We start from the raw sequence: 19,833 nt of genomic DNA, 5'->3' as shown, positions 1-19,833 counted from the left end.
GGAACGCACCCATGCTTCTCGTTCCTGGTGACAATGTTTGCCATGGAACCTGCACCTGCTTCTCGTTCCTGGTGACAATGTTTGCACCATAGAGACCACGCAACTGGTGGCAATGTTTATCATGGAGAACACGGCACCTGGTAACAATGTTTTACCATAGAACCGCACCTGCTTCTCGTTCCTGGTGACAGTGTTTACCATAGAGAACGCCTGACTGGTGGCAATGTTTATCATAGAGAACATACCTGGTGACAATGTTTACCATAGAGCCACATACCTGGTAACAGTGTTTACCATAGAGACACACACCTGCTTCTCGTTCCTGGTGGCAATGTTTATCATAGAGCCACACCTGGTGACAATGTTTACCATAGAGCCACACACATGCTTCTCGTTCCTGGTGGCAGATGTTTTATCATAGAACACGCACCTGGTGACAATGTTTACCATAGAAACACACACCTGCTGCTCGTTCCTGGTGGCAGTGTTTATCATAGAACGCACGCATGCTTCTCGTTTCCTGGTGGCAATGTTTGCACCATAGAGCAATGTGCCTGGTAACAATGTTACCATAGAGCAATATTGCCTGGTGACAATATTTTGCCATAGAGGCAATGTGCCTGGTGAACAGTGTTTGCCATAGAGAACACGCTATGGCTTCTGGTTCCTGGTAACAAATGTTGCCATTTGAGGAACATGTGCCTGGTAACAATGTTTACCATAGAACTACACTTCTGCTTCTCGTTCCTGGTAACAATGTCTGCCATGGAAACACACACTGGTAACAATGTTTACCATAGAAGACCACCTGCTTCTCATTCCTGGTAACAATTTTTACCACAGAAACACACCTGGTAACAATGTTTACCATAAAACCACATACCTGCTCCTCATTCCAGGCTTTACTTCCATAATTTTCTCTCACTAGCTACCACTCTAATTGTGACTTCTGCTGAACCTGCCTCTTTCTTTTTTAAAAGTTGTTTACTCGGTTTCTATATAATTTCCTAACTTAGTCTGCTGCATTCCTAAATGAAAACAACTCATAAGTTAAGCAACAGTTTAATGAAAGCATGCTTGATTAGACATGTGTTGACCAGAGCCACAATACTTAGCCTGGCAGAAGGTAACACTACTGTAATGTTATTAATGATTTATCTATACAATAAAACAGGTCTGTTAACCTTTATACACCTCAAGAGAGAAATGTTATTTTGTTAATGTCGTGTCAAAGAAAGAACTCCACAATGCTATGTGAATATATCAGTAGTCTACAATAACAATTCATAACTGATATGCAAACTTAGGCTTACTGCTTATAGAAACTGATTAACCCTTGACTCATTGTGAGAAAACATTAAAATGGAAAACCATGAGGGGGACATTCTAATCTGTCAATTGCCATAGATCATTATGATTCCTGACTTGCACTCAAAATTCTAGTAAACTACTATTTAATGAATCAATGTCAATAAGTCTGGTATCAAACTGTACACATTACAATTCAAACTTTCATCTTGTACATGAGTTAATTTCTTAATCTAACAATAAACATTCAAAGAACATGCCTAAATATTCAGTTTTTTGAGTCACATGGTACACTGAAGGAAACACATGGTTAGAATTAGATGTTTGTGATCTCAAAATACAAAGTCTACAGTTTTGTACCAATTAGTAACTCAAATTACTAATGTTATCCTGCTGTAATATAAAATAACAATTTCATAGAATTTCATTTCTTTTCATTTTGCAGAAATATGACTTATCTCCTGAATAAACCATGGTGGCCACATTCACCCTTTTCCATTATTGGAAACAGTCCCTTATATATATTTACTTTAATATATTGCATGGGAATAAGCAATCAACACCTTAAAATGTTCCCCTAGTGGTTTTCTCAGCCATTTTAATCTGTCAAAAGGCTACCCGCGTTCTTTTGAACCAAGACTTTGAGAAAGTGGGTTATATCTTTAGTTTGTTCCACGTTTCATACCTTTTAAAACTTTAATAAATCCCAGTTACTAAGCTTAATAAATTATAGTGAAATTCTATGGTATCAATATAGTTCTTTGATAGGTTGTTAAGGCAGAGTATTCATGATGAATACTTTGAAGAATATACAGCAATTGTCTGTTGTGGAGACACAAGTGTAGAGGACAAGCGTTTGAAGAGTCTTCATCTTCAGGTCAGTTATTTACATCTACGTTTATAATCTGTAGTTATTTACATCTCGCATTATAATCTGTAGTTATTTACATCTCGCATTATAATCTGTAGCTATTTACATCTACGCGTTATAATCTGTAGTTATTTACATCTACACCTTATAATCTGTAGTTATTTACATCTACACGTTATAATCTGTAGTTATTTACATCTACACGTTATAATCTGTAGTTATTTACATCTACGCATTATAATCTGTAGTTATTTACATCTACGCATTATAATCTGTAGTTATTTACATCTCACGTTATAATCTGTAGCTATTTACATCTACACGTTATAATCTGTAGTTATTTACATCTACGCGTTATAATCTGTAGTTATTTACATCTACACGTTATAATCTGTAGTTATTTACATCTACCGCGTTATAATCTCTAGTTATTTACATCTACCGCGTTATAATCTGTAGTTATTTACATCTACGTTTATAATCTGTAGTTATTTACATCTACACCTTATAATCTGCATCTACACTTATAATCTGTAATTATTTACATCTACACCTTATAATCTGTAGTTATTTACATCTACGTTATATAATCTGTAGTTATTTACAATTACACGTTATAATCTGTAATTATTTACATTTACACGTTATAATCTGTAATTATTTACAATTACACGTTATAATCTGTAATTATTTACATTTACACGTTATAATCTGTAGTTATTTACATCTACACGTTATAATCTGTAGTTATTTACATCTACACGTTATAATCTGTAGTTATTTACATCTACACGTTATAATCTGTAGTTATTTACATCTACACGTTATAATCTGTAGTTATTTACATCTACACGTTATAATCTGTAGTTATTTACATCTACACGTTATAATCTGTAGTTATTTACATCTACACGTTATAATCTGTAGTTATTTACATCTACACCTTATAATCTGTAGTTATTTACATTTACACGTTATAATCTGTGTTATTTACATCTACGTTATAATCTGTAGTTATTTACATCTACACCTTATAATCTGTAGTTATTTACATTTACGTTATAATCTGTAATTATTTACATCTACACGTTATAATCTGTAATTATTTACATCTACACGTTATAATCTGTAGTTATTTACATCTACACGTTATAATCTGTAGTTATTTACATCTACACCTTATAATCTGTAGTTATTTACATCTACTTATAATCTGTAGTTATTTACATCTACACGTTATAATCTGTAGTTATTTACATCTACACGTTATAATCTGTAGTTATTTTTATAATCTGTAGTTATTTACATCTACACGTTATAATCTGTGGTTATTTACATCTACACGTTATAATCTGTAGTTATTTACATCTACACGTTATAATCTGTGGTTATTTACATCTACGTTATAATCTGTAGTTATTTACATCTACACGTTATAATCTGTAGTTATTTACATCTACACGTTATAATCTGTAGTTATTTACATCTACACGTTATAATCTGTAGTTATTTACATCTACGTTATAATCTGTAGTTATTTACATTACACGTTATAATCTGTAGTTATTTACATCTACACGTTATAATCTGTAGTTATTTACATCTACACGTCTGTAGTTACATTTACACGTTGTTATAATCTGTAGTTATTTACAATCACGGTTATTTTTTATCTACACGTTATAATCTGTAGTTATTTACATCTACACGTTATAATCTGTAGTATTTACATCTACACGTTATAATCTGTAGTTATTTACATCTACACATTATAATCTGTAGTTATTTACACGTTATAATCTGTAGTTATTTACATCTACACGTTATAATCTGTAGTTATTTACAACTACACGTTATAATCTGTAGTTATTTACATCTACACGTTATAATCTGTAGTTATTTACATTTACACATTATAATCTGTAGTTATTTACATCTACTTACGTTATAATCTGTAGTTATTTACATCTACACATTATAATCTGTAGTTATTTACATCTACACGTTATAATCTAGTTAGTTATTTCTACACGTTATAATCTGTAGTTATTTACATCTACACCTTATAATCTGTAGTTATTTACATTTACACGTTATAATCTGTAATTATTTACATCTACACGTTATAATCTGTAATTATTTACATCTACACGTTATAATCTGTAGTTATTTACATCTACACGTTATAATCTGTAGTTATTTACACGTTATAATCTGTAGTCATTTACATCTACACGTTATAATCTGTAGTTATTTACATCTACACGTTATAATCTGTAGTTATTTACATCTACACGTTATAATCTGTAGTTATTTACATTTACACGTTATAATCTGTAGTTATTTACATTTACACGTTATAATCTGTAGTTATTTACATCTACACGTTATAATCTGTAGTTATTTACATTTACACGTTATAATCTGTAGTTATTTACATCTACACGTTATAATCTGTAGTTATTTACACGTTATAATCTGTAGTTATTTACACGTTATAATCTGTAGTTATTTACATCTACACGTTATAATCTGTAGTTATTTACAACTACACGTTATAATCTGTAGTTATTTACAACTACACGTTATAATCTGTAGTTATTTACATCTACACGTTATAATCTGTAGTTATTTACAACTACACGTTATAATCTGTAGTTATTTACAACTACACGTTATAATCTGTAGTTATTTACATCTACACGTTATAATCTGTAGTTATTTACATCTACACGTTATAATCTGTAGTTATTTACATTTACATTATAATCTGTAGTTATTTACATCTACACATTATAATCTGTAGTTATTTACATCTACACGTTATAATCTGTAGTTATTTACATTACACGTTATAATCTGTAGTTATTTACATCTACACATTATAATCTGTAGTTATTTACATCTACACATTATAATCTGTAGTTATTTATAATCTGTAGTTATATTTACGTTATAATCTGTAGTTATTTACATAACGTTATAATCTGTAGTTATTTTACATCTACGTTATAATCTGTAGTTATTTACGTTTACACGTTATAATCTGTAGTTATTTACATTTACACGTTATAATCTGTAGTTATTTACATCTACACGTTATAATCTGTAGTTATTTACATCTACACGTTATAATCTGTAGTTATTTACGTTATAATCTGTAGTTATTTTTTACGTTATAATCTGTAGTTATTTACACGTTATAATCTGTAGTTATTTACATCTACACGTTATAATCTGTAGTTATTTACAACTACACGTTATAATCTGTAGTTATTTACACGTTATAATCTGTAGTTATTTACATTTACACATTATAATCTGTAGTTATTTACATTTTACACGTTATAATCTGTAGTTATTTACATCTACACGTTATAATCTGTAGTTATTTACATCTACACGTTATAATCTGTAGTTATTTACATCTACACGTTATAATCTGTAGTTATTTACATCTACACGTTATAATCTGTAGTTATTTACATCTACGTTATAATCTGTAGTTATTTACATCTACACGTTATAATCTGTAGTTATTTACATCTACACGTTATAATCTGTAGTTATTTACATCTACGTTTATAATCTGTAGTTATTTACATCTACACGTTATAATCTGTAGTTATTTACATTTACACGTTATAATCTGTAGTTATTTACATCTACACGTTATAATCTGTAGTTATTTACATCTACACGTTATAATCTGTAGTTATTTACGTTATATCTATAATCTGTAGTTATTTACATCTACACGTTATAATCTGTAGTTATTTACATCTACACGTTATAATCTGTAGTTATTTACATCTACACGTTATAATCTGTAGTTATTTACATCTACACGTTATAATCTGTAGTTATTTACGTTATAATCTGTAGTTATTTACACGTTATAATCTGTAGTTATTTACACGTTATAATCTGTAGTTATTTACATCTACACGTTATAATCTGTAGTTATTTACATCTACACGTTATAATCTGTAGTTATTTACATCTACACGTTATAATCTGTAGTTATTTACACGTTATAATCTGTAGTTATCTACATCGTTATAATCTGTAGTTATTTACGTTATAATCTACACGTTATAATCTGTAGTTATTTACACGTTATTTGTAGTTATCTACACGTTATAATCTGTAGTTATTTACATCTACACGTTATAATCTGTAGTTATTTACATCTACACGTTATAATCTGTAGTTATTTACATCTACACGTTATAATCTGTAGTTATTTACATCTACACGTTATAATCTGTAGTTATTTACATCTACACGTTATAATCTGTAGTTATTTACATCTACACGTTATAATCTGTAGTTATTTACATCTACACGTTATAATCTGTAGTTATTTACATCTACACGTTATAATCTGTAGTTATTTACATCTACACGTTATAATCTGTAGTTATTTACAACTACACGTTATAATCTGTAGTTATTTACATCTACACGTTATAATCTGTAGTTATTTACATCTACGTTATAATCTGTAGTTATTTACAGCTACACGTTATAATCTGTAGTTATTTACATCTACACGTTATAATCTGTAGTTATTTACATCTACACGTTATAATCTGTAGTTATTTACATCTACACGTTATAATCTGTAGTTATTTACATCTACTAACGTTATAATCTGTAGTTATTTACATCTACGTTATAATCTGTAGTTATTTACAACTACTACGTTATAATCTGTAGTTATTTACATCTACACGTTATAATCTGTAGTTATTTACATCTACGGGCGTTATAATCTGTAGTTATTTTACATCTACACGTTATAATCTGTAGTTATTTACATCTACGTTATAATCTGTAGTTATTTACAACGTTATAATCTGTAGTTATTTACATCTACACGTTATAATCTGTAGTTATTTACATTTACGTTATAATCTGTAGTTATTTACATCTACACGTTATAATCTGTAGTTATTTACATCTACACGTTATAATCTGTAGTTATTTACATCTACACGTTATAATCTGTAGTTATTTACATCTACACGTTATAATCTGTAGTTATTTACATCTACACGTTATAATCTGTAGTTATTTACATCTACACGTTATAATCTGTAGTTATTTACATCTACGTTATATAATCTGTAGTTATTTACATCTACACATTATATAATCTGTAGTTATTTACATCGTTATAATCTGTAGTTATTTACATCTACACGTTATAATCTGTAGTTATTTACATCTACACGTTATAATCTGTAGTTATTTACATCTACAGTTATTTACGTTATAATCTGTAGTTATTTACATCTACACGTTATAATCTGTAGTTATTTACATCTACACGTTATAATCTGTAGTTATTTACACGTTATAATCTGTAGTTATTTACACGTTATAATCTGTAGTTATTGGCTACACGTTATAATCTGTAGTTATTTACATCTACACGTTATAATCTGTAGTTATTTACATCTACACGTTATAATCTGTAGTTATTTACATTTACGTTATAATCTGTAGTTATTTACATTTACACGTTATAATCTGTAGTTATTTACATCTACACGTTATAATCTGTAGTTATTTACATCTACACGTTATAATCTGTAGTTATTTACATCTACACGTTATAATCTGTAGTTATTTACATCTACACATTATAATCTGTAGTTATTTTACATCTACACGTTATAATCTGTAGTTATTTACATTACACGTTATAATCTGTAGTTATTTACATCTACACGTTATAATCTGTAGTTATTTACATCTACACGTTATAATCTGTAGTTATTTACACGTTATAATCTAGTAGTTGTACATCTACGTTATAATCTGTAGTTATTTACATTTACACGTTATAATCTGTAGTTATTTACATCTACGTTATAATCTGTAGTTATTTACATCTACACGTTATAATCTGTAGTTATTTACATCTACACGTTATAATCTGTAGTTATTTCTCTTACGTTATAATCTGTAGTTATTTACACGTTATAATCTGTAGTTATTTACATCTATTATAATCTGTAGTTATTTACATTACACGTTATAATCTGTAGTTATTTCACATCTACACGTTATAATCTGTAGTTATTTACATCTACACGTTATAATCTGTAGTTATTTACACGTTATAATCTGTAGTTATTTACACGTTATAATCTGTAGTTATTTACATCACACGTTATAATCTGTAGTTATTTACACGTTATAATCTGTAGTTATTTACACGTTATAATCTGTAGTTATCTACACGTTATAATCTGTAGTTATTTACACGTTATAATCTGTAGTTAGTTACATCTACACGTTATAATCTGTAGTTATTTACATCTACGTTATAATCTGTAGTTATTTACATCTACACGTTATAATCTGTAGTTATTTACATCTACACGTTATAATCTGTAGTTATTTACATCTACACGTTATAATCTGTAGTTATTTACATCTACACGTTATAATCTGTAGTTATTTTACATCTACACGTTATAATCTGTAGTTATTTACATCTACACGTTATAATCTGTAGTTATTTACATCTACACGTTATAATCTGTAGTTATTTACATCTACACGTTATAATCTGTAGTTATTTACATCTTCACGTTATAATCTGTAGTTATTTACATCTACACGTTATAATCTGTGCGTTATTTACATCTACGTTTATAATCTGTAGTTATTTACATCTACACGTTATAATCTGGCGGTTATTTACATCTACACGTTATAATCTGTAGTTATTTACATCTACACGTTATAATCTGTAGTTATTTACATCTACACGTTATAATCTGTAGTTATTTACATCTACACGTTATAATCTGTAGTTATTTTTACATCTACACGTTATAATCTGTAGTTATTTACAACTACACGTTATAATCTGTAGTTATTTACATTTACACGTTATAATCTGTAGTTATTTACATTTACGTTATAATCTGTAGTTATTTACATCTACACGTTATAATCTGTAGTTATTTACATCTACGTTATAATCTGTAGTTATTTACATCTACGTTATAATCTGTAGTTATTTACATTTACACGTTATAATCTGTAGTTATTTACATCTACACGTTATAATCTGTAGTTATTTACATCTACACGTTATAATCTGTAGTTATTTACATTTACACATAATCTGTAGTTATTTACATCTACACGTTATAATCTGTAGTTATTTACAACTACACGTTATAATCTGTAGTTATTTACAACTACACGTTATAATCTGTATTTATTTACATTTACACGCTATAATCTGTAGTTATTTACATTTACACGTTATAATCTGTAGTTATTTACAACTACACATTATAATCTGTAGTTATTTACATTTACACGTTATAATCTGTAGTTATTTACATTTACACAAACATTTACAGATTGAGAGACCCAACATAGGGTAGAGGTGACAAAACACAAACATATACAGATTGAGAGACCCAACATTAGGTTACAGGAAATAACAGACAAAACAAACATCTACAGATTGAGAGACCCAAAATAGGGTAGAGGAGACAACAGACAAACATTTACAGATTGAGAGACCCAACATAGGGTAGAGGTGACAAAACACAAACATATACAGATTGAGAGACCCAACATTAGGTTACAGGAAATAACAGACAAAACAAACATCTACAGATTGAGAGACCCAAAATAGGGTAGAGGAGACAACAGACAAACATTTACTGATTGAGAGACCCAAAATAGGGTAGAGGAGACAAAACACAAACATTAACAGATTGAGAGACCCAACATAGGGTAGAGGTGACAAAACACAAACATATACAGATTGAGAGACCCAACATTAGGTTACAGGAAATAACAGACAAAACAAACATCTACAGATTGAGAGACCCAAAATAGGGTAGAGGAGACAACAGACAAACATTTACTGATTGAGAGACCCAAAATAGGGTAGAGGAGACAAAACACAAACATTAACAGATTGAGAGACCCAACACAGAGTAGAGGTGACAAAACACAAACATTTAAGGATTGAGAGACCCAACATTAGGGTAGAGGAGATAACAGACAAACATTTAGAGATTGAGAGACCCAACATCAGGGATCAGGGTAGAGGAGACAAAACACAAACATTTACAGATTGAGAGACCCAACATAGGGTAGAGAAGATAACAGACAAAATATAAACATTTACAGAACACAGTTGTTTCAGGAGGTTCTAGGAATTATCCAAATAATACACTAGATTTTGGGGAAGATGAACAGTTTTCTAATTTTAACATGAAATCAGTTCACACTCGGACTATTAACAAAACAGTCTCAATATTTTCACAAACAAATCTTTAGTAAAAAACACTTCATTAGAAAACTTGATTTTCTGTGTACAAAAACTTACAGTCTGTACTAAAAATATATCAAATTTTGTGAAGAAACACATTAAAACAAAAGTTATGATATAAATATCTAAGGTGTACAAAACAAACTGTTGAATATTATACAAAGCCAAATGTAAAAGATTTAAAGGGAAGAAATGTATTATGTTCTTAATGATGTTATACGTTCCTATATAATTGTCAACGACCTGATAAAAATAAAGCTAACATTTCGTCCACCTAGGGCCTACTGGCATTAATTGTCACAATCTTCACTTCATATTATTAGTGCAAAAAACTAAATGTACTTTAAAAGTATAAAAACCAAAGCATAGTAAATGTCTTACACATCTTTTAGTACTTAAAACTTGTCTGTATATAACTTCAACAATACTTTATGATGAATGTAGTTTTGCAGTATTTTAAAAACAAATATGTGACATGTTATTTCTATCTCCAAGACTGACTTTACCAAAAGTTGTAAATACCTTGAAAAAGGTTTGAAATGTAACCAAGTTCATCAGGATGTGTACAGGAATATATGTTACTTTGAATATCCGAGAGAAAACAAAACAGAAAATCTGTGATTAGTTTTAACTTATGAAAACTCAGAACATGTACCGGTCACGTCAATTACACGTGATATTTTTATAAAAGAATGAATGACATTCTAGATAAAAGAGAAAATACAATGTAAAAAAAAACAGTTTCCATCTTAATAACAACAACACTTTACTCACTCTTACAACAAAGTTTTCATCTTAATAACAACAACACTTTACTCACTCTTACAACAAAGTTTTCACCTTAATAACAACAACACTTAACTCACTCTTACAACAAAGTTTTCATCTTAATAACAACAACACTTAACTCACTCTTAAAACAAAGTTTTCATCTTAATAACAACAAAACTTTACTCACTCTTACAACAAAGTTTCCATCTTAATAACAACAACACTTTACTCACTCTTACAACAAAGTTTTCACCTTAATAACAACAACACTTAACTCACTCTTACAACAAAGTTTTCATCTTAATAACAACAACACTTAACTCACTCTTAAAACAAAGTTTTCATCTTAATAACAACAAAACTTTACTCACTCTTACAACAAAGTTTCCATCTTAATAACAACAACACTTTACTCACTCTTACAACAAAGTTTTCATCTTAATAACAACAACACTTTACTCACTCTTACAACAAAGTTTTCATCTTAATAACAACAACACTTTACTCACTCTTACAACAAAGTTTTCACCTTAATAACAACAACACTTAACTCACTCTTACAACAAAGTTTTCATCTTAATAACAACAACACTTAACTCGCTCTTACAACAAAGTTTTCACCTTAATAACAACAAAACTTAACTCGCTCTTACAACAAAGTTTTCATCTTAATAACAACAAAACTTTACTCACTCTTACAACAAAGTTTTCATCTTAATAACAACAAAACTTTACTCACTCTTACAACAAAGTTTTCATCTTAATAACAACAAAACTTTACTCACTCTTACAACAAAGTTTTCATCTTAATAACAAAACTTTACTCACTCTTACAACAAAGTTTTCATCTTAATAACAACAACACTTAACTGACTCTTACAACAAAGTTTTCATCTTAATAACAACAAAACTTTACTCACTCTTACAACAAAGTTTTCATCTTAATAACAACAAAACTTTACTCACTCTTACAACAAAGTTTTCATCTTAATAACAACAACACTTAACTGACTCTTACAACAAAGTTTTCATCTTAATAACAACAACACTTAACTGACTCTTACAACAAAGTTTTCATCTTAATAACAACAAAACTTTACTCACTCTTACAACAAAGTTTTCATCTTAATAACAACAAAACTTTACTCACTCTTACAACAAAGTTTTCATCTTAATAACAACAAAACTTTACTCACTCTTACAACAAAGTTTTCATCTTAATAACAACAACACTTTACTCACTCTTACAACAAAGTTTTCATCTTAATAACAACAACACTTAACTGACTCTTACAACAAAGTTTTCATCTTAATAACAACAACACTTAACTGACTCTTACAACAAAGTTTTCATCTTAATAACAACAACACTTAACTGACTCTTACAACAAAGTTTTCATCTTAATAACAACAAAACTTTACTCACTCTTACAACAAAGTTTTCATCTTAATAACAACAAAACTTTACTCACTCTTACAACAAAGTTTTCATCTTAATAGCAACAAAACTTCACTCACTCTTACAACAAAGTTTTCATCTTAATAACAACAAAACTTTACTCACTCTTACAACAAAGTTTTCATCTTAATAACAACAACACTTAACTGACTCTTACAACAAAGTTTTCATCTTAATAACAACAACACTTAACTGACTCTTACAACAAAGTTTTCATCTTAATAACAACAAAACTTTACTCACTCTTACAACAAAGTTTTCATCTTAATAACAACAACACTTTACTCACTCTTACAACAAAGTTTTCATCTTAATAACAACAACACTTAACTGACTCTTACAACAAAGTTTTCATCTTAATAACAACAACACTTAACTGACTCTTACAACAAAGTTTTCATCTTAATAACAACAACACTTAACTGACTCTTACAACAAAGTTTTCATCTTAATAACAACAAAACTTTACTCACTCTTACAACAAAGTTTTCATCTTAATAACAACAAAACTTTACTCACTCTTACAACAAAGTTTTCATCTTAATAGCAACAAAACTTCACTCACTCTTACAACAAAGTTTTCATCTTAATAACAACAAAACTTTACTCACTCTTACAACAAAGTTTTCATCTTAATAACAACAACACTTAACTGACTCTTACAACAAAGTTTTCATCTTAATAACAACAACACTTAACTGACTCTTACAACAAAGTTTTCATCTTAATAACAACAAAACTTTACTCACTCTTACAACAAAGTTTTCATTTTAATAACAACACTTTCTTACTCATTTACAACAAAGTTTTCATCTTAATAACAACAAAACTTTACTCACTCTTACAACAAAGTTTTCATCTTAATAACAACAACACTTAACTGACTTTTCATCTTAATAACAACAACACTTTACTCACTCTTACAACAAAGTTTTCATCTTAATAACAACAACACTTAACTGACTCTTACAACAAAGTTTTCATCTTAATAACAACAAAACTTTACTCACTCTTACAACAAAGTTTTCATCTTAATAACAACAACACTTAACTGACTCTTACAACAAAGTTTTCATCTTAATAACAACAAAACTTTACTCACTCTTACAACAAAGTTTTCATCTTAATAACAACAACACTTAACTGACTCTTACAACAAAGTTTTCATCTTAATAACAACAAAACTTTACTCACTCTTACAACAAAGTTTTCATCTTAATAACAACAAAACTTTACTCACTCTTACAACAAAGTTTTCATCTTAATAACAACAAAACTTTACTCACTCTTACAACAAAGTTTTCATCTTAATAACAACAAAACTTTACTGACTCTTACAACAAAGTTTTCATCTTAATAACAACAACACTTAACTGACTCTTACAACAAAGTTTTCATCTTAATAACAACAAAACTTTACTCACTCTTACAACAAAGTTTTCATCTTAATAACAACAACACTTAACTGACTCTTACAACAAAGTTTTCATCTTAATAACAACAAAACTTTACTCACTCTTACAACAAAGTTTTCATCTTAATAACAACAACACTTTACTGACTCTTACAACAAAGTTTTCATCTTAATAACAACAAAACTTTACTTTTCACTCTTACAACAAAGTTTTCATCTTAATAACAACAAAACTTTACTCACTCTTACAACAAAGTTTTCATCTTAATAACAACAAAACTTTACTCACTCTTACAACAAAGTTTTCATCTTAATAACAACAAACTTTACTCACTCTTACAACAAAGTTTTCATCTTAATAACAACAAAACTTTACTCACTCTTACAACAAAGTTTTCATCTTAATAACAACAAAACTTTACTCACTCTTACAACAAAGTTTTCATCTTAATAACAACAAAACTTTACTCACTCTTACAACAAAGTTTTCATCTTAATAACAACAAAACTTTACTCACTCTTACAACAAAAGTTTTCATCTTAATAACAACAAACTTTACTCACTCTTACAACAAAGTTTTCATCTTAATAACAACAAAACTTTACTCACTCTTACAACAAAGTTTTCATCTTAATAACAACAAAACTTTACTCACTCTTACAACAAAGTTTTCATCTTAATAACAACAAAACTTTACTCACTCTTACAACAAAGTTTTCATCTTAATAACAACAAAACTTAACTCACTCTTACAACAAAGTTTTCATCTTAATAACAACAAAACTTTACTCACTCTTACAACAAAGTTTTCATCTTAATAACAACAAAACTTTACTCACTCTTACAACAAAGTTTTCATCTTAATAACAACAAAGTTTTCACTTAATAACTCACTCTTACAACAAAGTTTTCATCTTAATAACAACAAAACTTTACTCACTCTTACAACAAAGTTTTCATCTTAATAACAACAACTTTACTCTCTTACTTTTCATCTTAATAACAACAAAACTTTACTCACTCTTACAACAAAGTTTTCATCTTAATAACAACAAAACTTTACTCACTCTTACAACAAAGTTTTCATCTTAATAACAACAAAACTTTACTCACTCTTACAACAAAGTTTTCATCTTAATAACAACAACACTTAATAACTCACTCTTACAACAAAGTTTTCATCTTAATAACAACAACACTTTACTCACTCTTACAACAAAGTTTTCATCTTAATAACAACAAAACTTAACTCACTCTTACAACAAAGTTTTCATCTTAATAACAACAACACTTAACTCACTCTTACAACAAAGTTTTCATCTTAATAACAACAACACTTTACTCACTCTTACAACAAAGTTTTCATCTTAATAACAACAAAACTTTACTCACTCTTACAACAAAGTTTTCATCTTAATAACAACAAAACTTTACTCACTCTTACAACAAAGTTTTCATCTTAATAACAACAAAACTTTACTCACTCTTACAACAAAGTTTTCATCTTAATAACAACAACACTTTACTCACTCTTACAACAAAGTTTTCATCTTAATAACAACAACACTTAACTGACTCTTACAACAAAGTTTTCATCTTAATAACAACAACACTTAACTGACTCTTACAACAAAGTTTTCATCTTAATAACAACAAAACTTTACTCACTCTTACAACAAAAAGTTTTCATCTTAATAACAACAACACTTTACTCACTCTTACAACAAAGTTTTCATCTTAATAACAACAAAACTTCACTCACTCTTACAACAAAGTTTTCATCTTAATAACAACAACACTTTACTCACTCTTACAACAAAGTTTTCATCTTAATAACAACAACACTTAACTGACTCTTACAACAAAGTTTTCATCTTAATAACAACAACACTTAACTGACTCTTACAACAAAGTTTTCATCTTAATAACAACAAAACTTTACTCACTCTTACAACAAAGTTTTCATCTTAATAACAACAACACTTTACTCACTCTTACAACAAAGTTTTCATCTTAATAACAACAACACTTAACTGACTCTTACAACAAAGTTTTCATCTTAATAACAACAACACTTAACTGACTCTTACAACAAAGTTTTCATCTTAATAACAACAACACTTAACTGACTCTTACAACAAAGTTTTCATCTTAATAACAACAAAACTTTACTCACTCTTACAACAAAGTTTTCATCTTAATAACAACAAAACTTTACTCACTCTTACAACAAAGTTTTCATCTTAATAACAACAAAACTTTACTCACTCTTACAACAAAGTTTTCATCTTAATAACAACAACACTTTACTGACTCTTACAACAAAGTTTTCATCTTAATAACAACAACACTTAACTGACTCTTACAACAAAGTTTTCATCTTAATAACAACAAAACTTTACTCACTCTTACAACAAAGTTTTCATCTTAATAACAACAACACTTAACTCACTCTTACAACAAAGTTTTCATCTTAATAACAACAAAACTTTTACTCACTCTTACAACAAAGTTTTCATCTTAATAACAACAACACTTTAACTGACTCTTACAACAAAGTTTTCATCTTAATAACAACAACACTTAACTGACTCTTACAACAAAGTTTTCATCTTAATAACAACAACACTTAACTGACTCTTACAACAAAGTTTTCATCTTAATAACAACAACACTTAACTGACTCTTACAACAAAGTTTTCATCTTAATAACAACAACTTAACTGACTCTTACAACAAAGTTTTCATCTTAATAACAACAAAACTTTACTCACTCTTACAACAAAGTTTTCATCTTAATAACAACAAAACTTTACTCACTCTTACAACAAAGTTTTCATCTTAATAACAACAAAACTTCACTCACTCTTACAACAAAGTTTTCATCTTAATAACAACAACACTTTACTCACTCTTACAACAAAGGTTTTCATCTTAATAACAACAACACTTAACTGACTCTTACAACAAAGTTTTCATCTTAATAACAACATCTAACTGACTCTTACAACAACAACACTTAACTCACTCTTACAACAAAGTTTTCATCTTAATAACAACAACACTTAACTCACTCTTACAACAAAGTTTTCATCTTAATAACAACAAAACTTTACTCACTCTTACAACAAAGTTTTCATCTTAATAACAACAAAACTTAACTCACTCTTACAACAAAGTTTTCATCTTAATAACAACAACACTTTAACTGACTCTTACAACAAAGTTTTCATCTTAATAACAACAACACTTAACTGACTCTTACAACAAAGTTTTCATCTTAATAACAACAAAACTTTAACTGACTCTTACAACAAAGTTTTCATCTTAATAACAACAAAACTTTACTCACTCTTACAACAAAGTTTTCATCTTAATAACAACAAAACTTAACTCACTCTTACAACAAAGTTTTCATCTTAATAACAACAAAACTTAACTTCTTACAACAAAGTTTTCATCTTAATAACAACAACACTTAACTGACTCTTACAACAAAGTTTTCATCTTAATAACAACAACACTTAACTGACTCTTACAACAAAGTTTTCATCTTAATAACAACAAAACTTTACTCACTCTTACAACAAAGTTTTCATCTTAATAACAACAACACTTAACTGACTCTTACAACAAAGTTTTCATCTTAATAACAACAAAACTTTTCACTCACTTTTCATCTTAATAACAACAAAGTTTGACTCTTACAACAAAGTTTTCATTAATAACAACAACAAGACTTAACTGACTCTTACAACAAAGTTTTCATCTTAATAACAACAAAACTTTACTCACTCTTACAACAAAGTTTTCATCTTACAACAACAGTTAACTTCACAACAAAGTTTTCATCTTAATAACAACAAAACTTTACTCACTCTTACAACAAAGTTTTCATCTTAATAACAACAAAACTTTACTCACTCTTACAACAAAGTTTTCATCTTAATAACAACAAAACTTTACTCACTCTTACAACAAAGTTTTCATCTTAATAACAACAAAACTTTACTCACTCTTACAACAAAGTTTTCATCTTAATAACAACAAAACTTTACTCACTCTTACAACAAAGTTTTCATCTTAATAACAACAACCTTTACTCACTCTTACAACAAAGTTTTCATCTTAATAACAACAAAACTTTACTCACTCTTACAACAAAGTTTTCATCTTAATAACAACAAAACTTTACTCACTCTTACAACAAAGTTTTCATCTTAATAACAACAAAACTTTACTCACTCTTACAACAAAGTTTTCATCTTAATAACAACAAAACTTTACTCACTCTTACAACAAAGTTTTCATCTTAATAACAACAAAACTTTACTCACTCTTACAACAAAGTTTTCATCTTAATAACAACAAAACTTTACTCACTCTTACAACAAAGTTTTCATCTTAATAACAACAAAACTTTACTCACTCTTACAACAAAGTTTTCATCTTAATAACAACAAAACTTTACTCACTCTTACAACAAAGTTTTCATCTTAATAACAACAAAGTTTTCATCTTAATAACTCACTCTTACAACAAAGTTTTCATCTTAATAACAACAAAACTTTACTCACTCTTACAACAAAGTTTTCATCTTAATAACAACAAAACTTTACTCACTCTTACAACAAAGTTTTCATCTTAATAACAACAAAACTTTACTCACTCTTACAACAAAGTTTTCATCTTAATAACAACAAAACTTTACTCACTCTTACAACAAAGTTTTCATCTTAATAACAACAAAACTTTACTCACTCTTACAACAAAGTTTTCATCTTAATAACAACAAAACTTTACTCACTCTTACAACAAAGTTTTCATCTTAATAACAACAAAACTTCACTCACTCTTACAACAAAGTTTTCATCTTAATAACAACAAAACTCACTCTTACTTTTCACTCTTACAACAAAGTTTTCATCTTAATAACAACAAACTTTACTCACTCTTACAACAAAGTTTTCATCTTAATAACAACAAAACTTTACTCACTCTTACAACAAAGTTTTCATCTTAATAACAACAAACTTTACTCACTCTTACAACAAAGTTTTCATCTTAATAACAACAAAACTTTACTCACTCTTACAACAAAGTTTTCATCTTAATAACAACAAAACTTTACTCACTCTTACAACAAAGTTTTCATCTTAATAACAACAAAACTTACTCACTCTTACAACAAGGTTTTCATCTTAATAACAACAAAACTTAACTCACTCTTACAACAAAGTTTTCATCTTAATAACAACAAAACTTTACTCACTCTTACAACAAAGTTTTCATCTTAATAACAACAAAACTTTACTCACTCTTACAACAAAGTTTTCATCTTAATAACAACAAAACTTTACTCACTCTTACAACAAAGTTTTCATCTTAATAACAACAAAGCTTTACTCACTCTTACAACAAAGTTTTCATCTTAATAACAACAAAACTTTACTCACTCTTACAACAAAGTTTTCATCTTAATAACAACAAAACTTTACTCACTCTTACAACAAAGTTTTCATCTTAATAACAACAAAACTTTACTCACTCTTACAACAAAGTTTTCATCTTAATAACAACAAAACTTTACTCACTCTTACAACAAAGTTTTCATCTTAATAACAACAAAACTTTACTCACTCTTACAACAAAGTTTTCATCTTAATAACAACAAAACTTTTACTTTTCA

The 19,833-nt window shown here is 28.3% G+C and overlaps 1 long non-coding RNA gene across 1 annotated transcript in view; it reads right to left on the bottom strand.

The window, feature by feature from the left end:
* Positions 1–992: 992 nt before the first annotated feature.
* The window catches only part of LOC143243099 (uncharacterized), a 45,733-nt gene continuing 26,892 nt past the window's right edge, over positions 993–19,833 (bottom strand). The window contains exon 3 of the long non-coding RNA XR_013023884.1: positions 993–1,028. This is a non-coding gene — a long non-coding RNA (uncharacterized LOC143243099). The remainder of the gene's footprint in view (positions 1,029–19,833) is intronic.

This window comes from Tachypleus tridentatus, unplaced genomic scaffold (assembly GCF_004210375.1).
Source record: "Tachypleus tridentatus isolate NWPU-2018 unplaced genomic scaffold, ASM421037v1 Hic_cluster_2, whole genome shotgun sequence".
NCBI lineage: Eukaryota > Metazoa > Arthropoda > Merostomata > Xiphosura > Limulidae > Tachypleus > Tachypleus tridentatus.
Note: the sequence above shows the minus strand (reverse complement) of the source record. Positions and strands in the feature narration are given on the sequence as shown.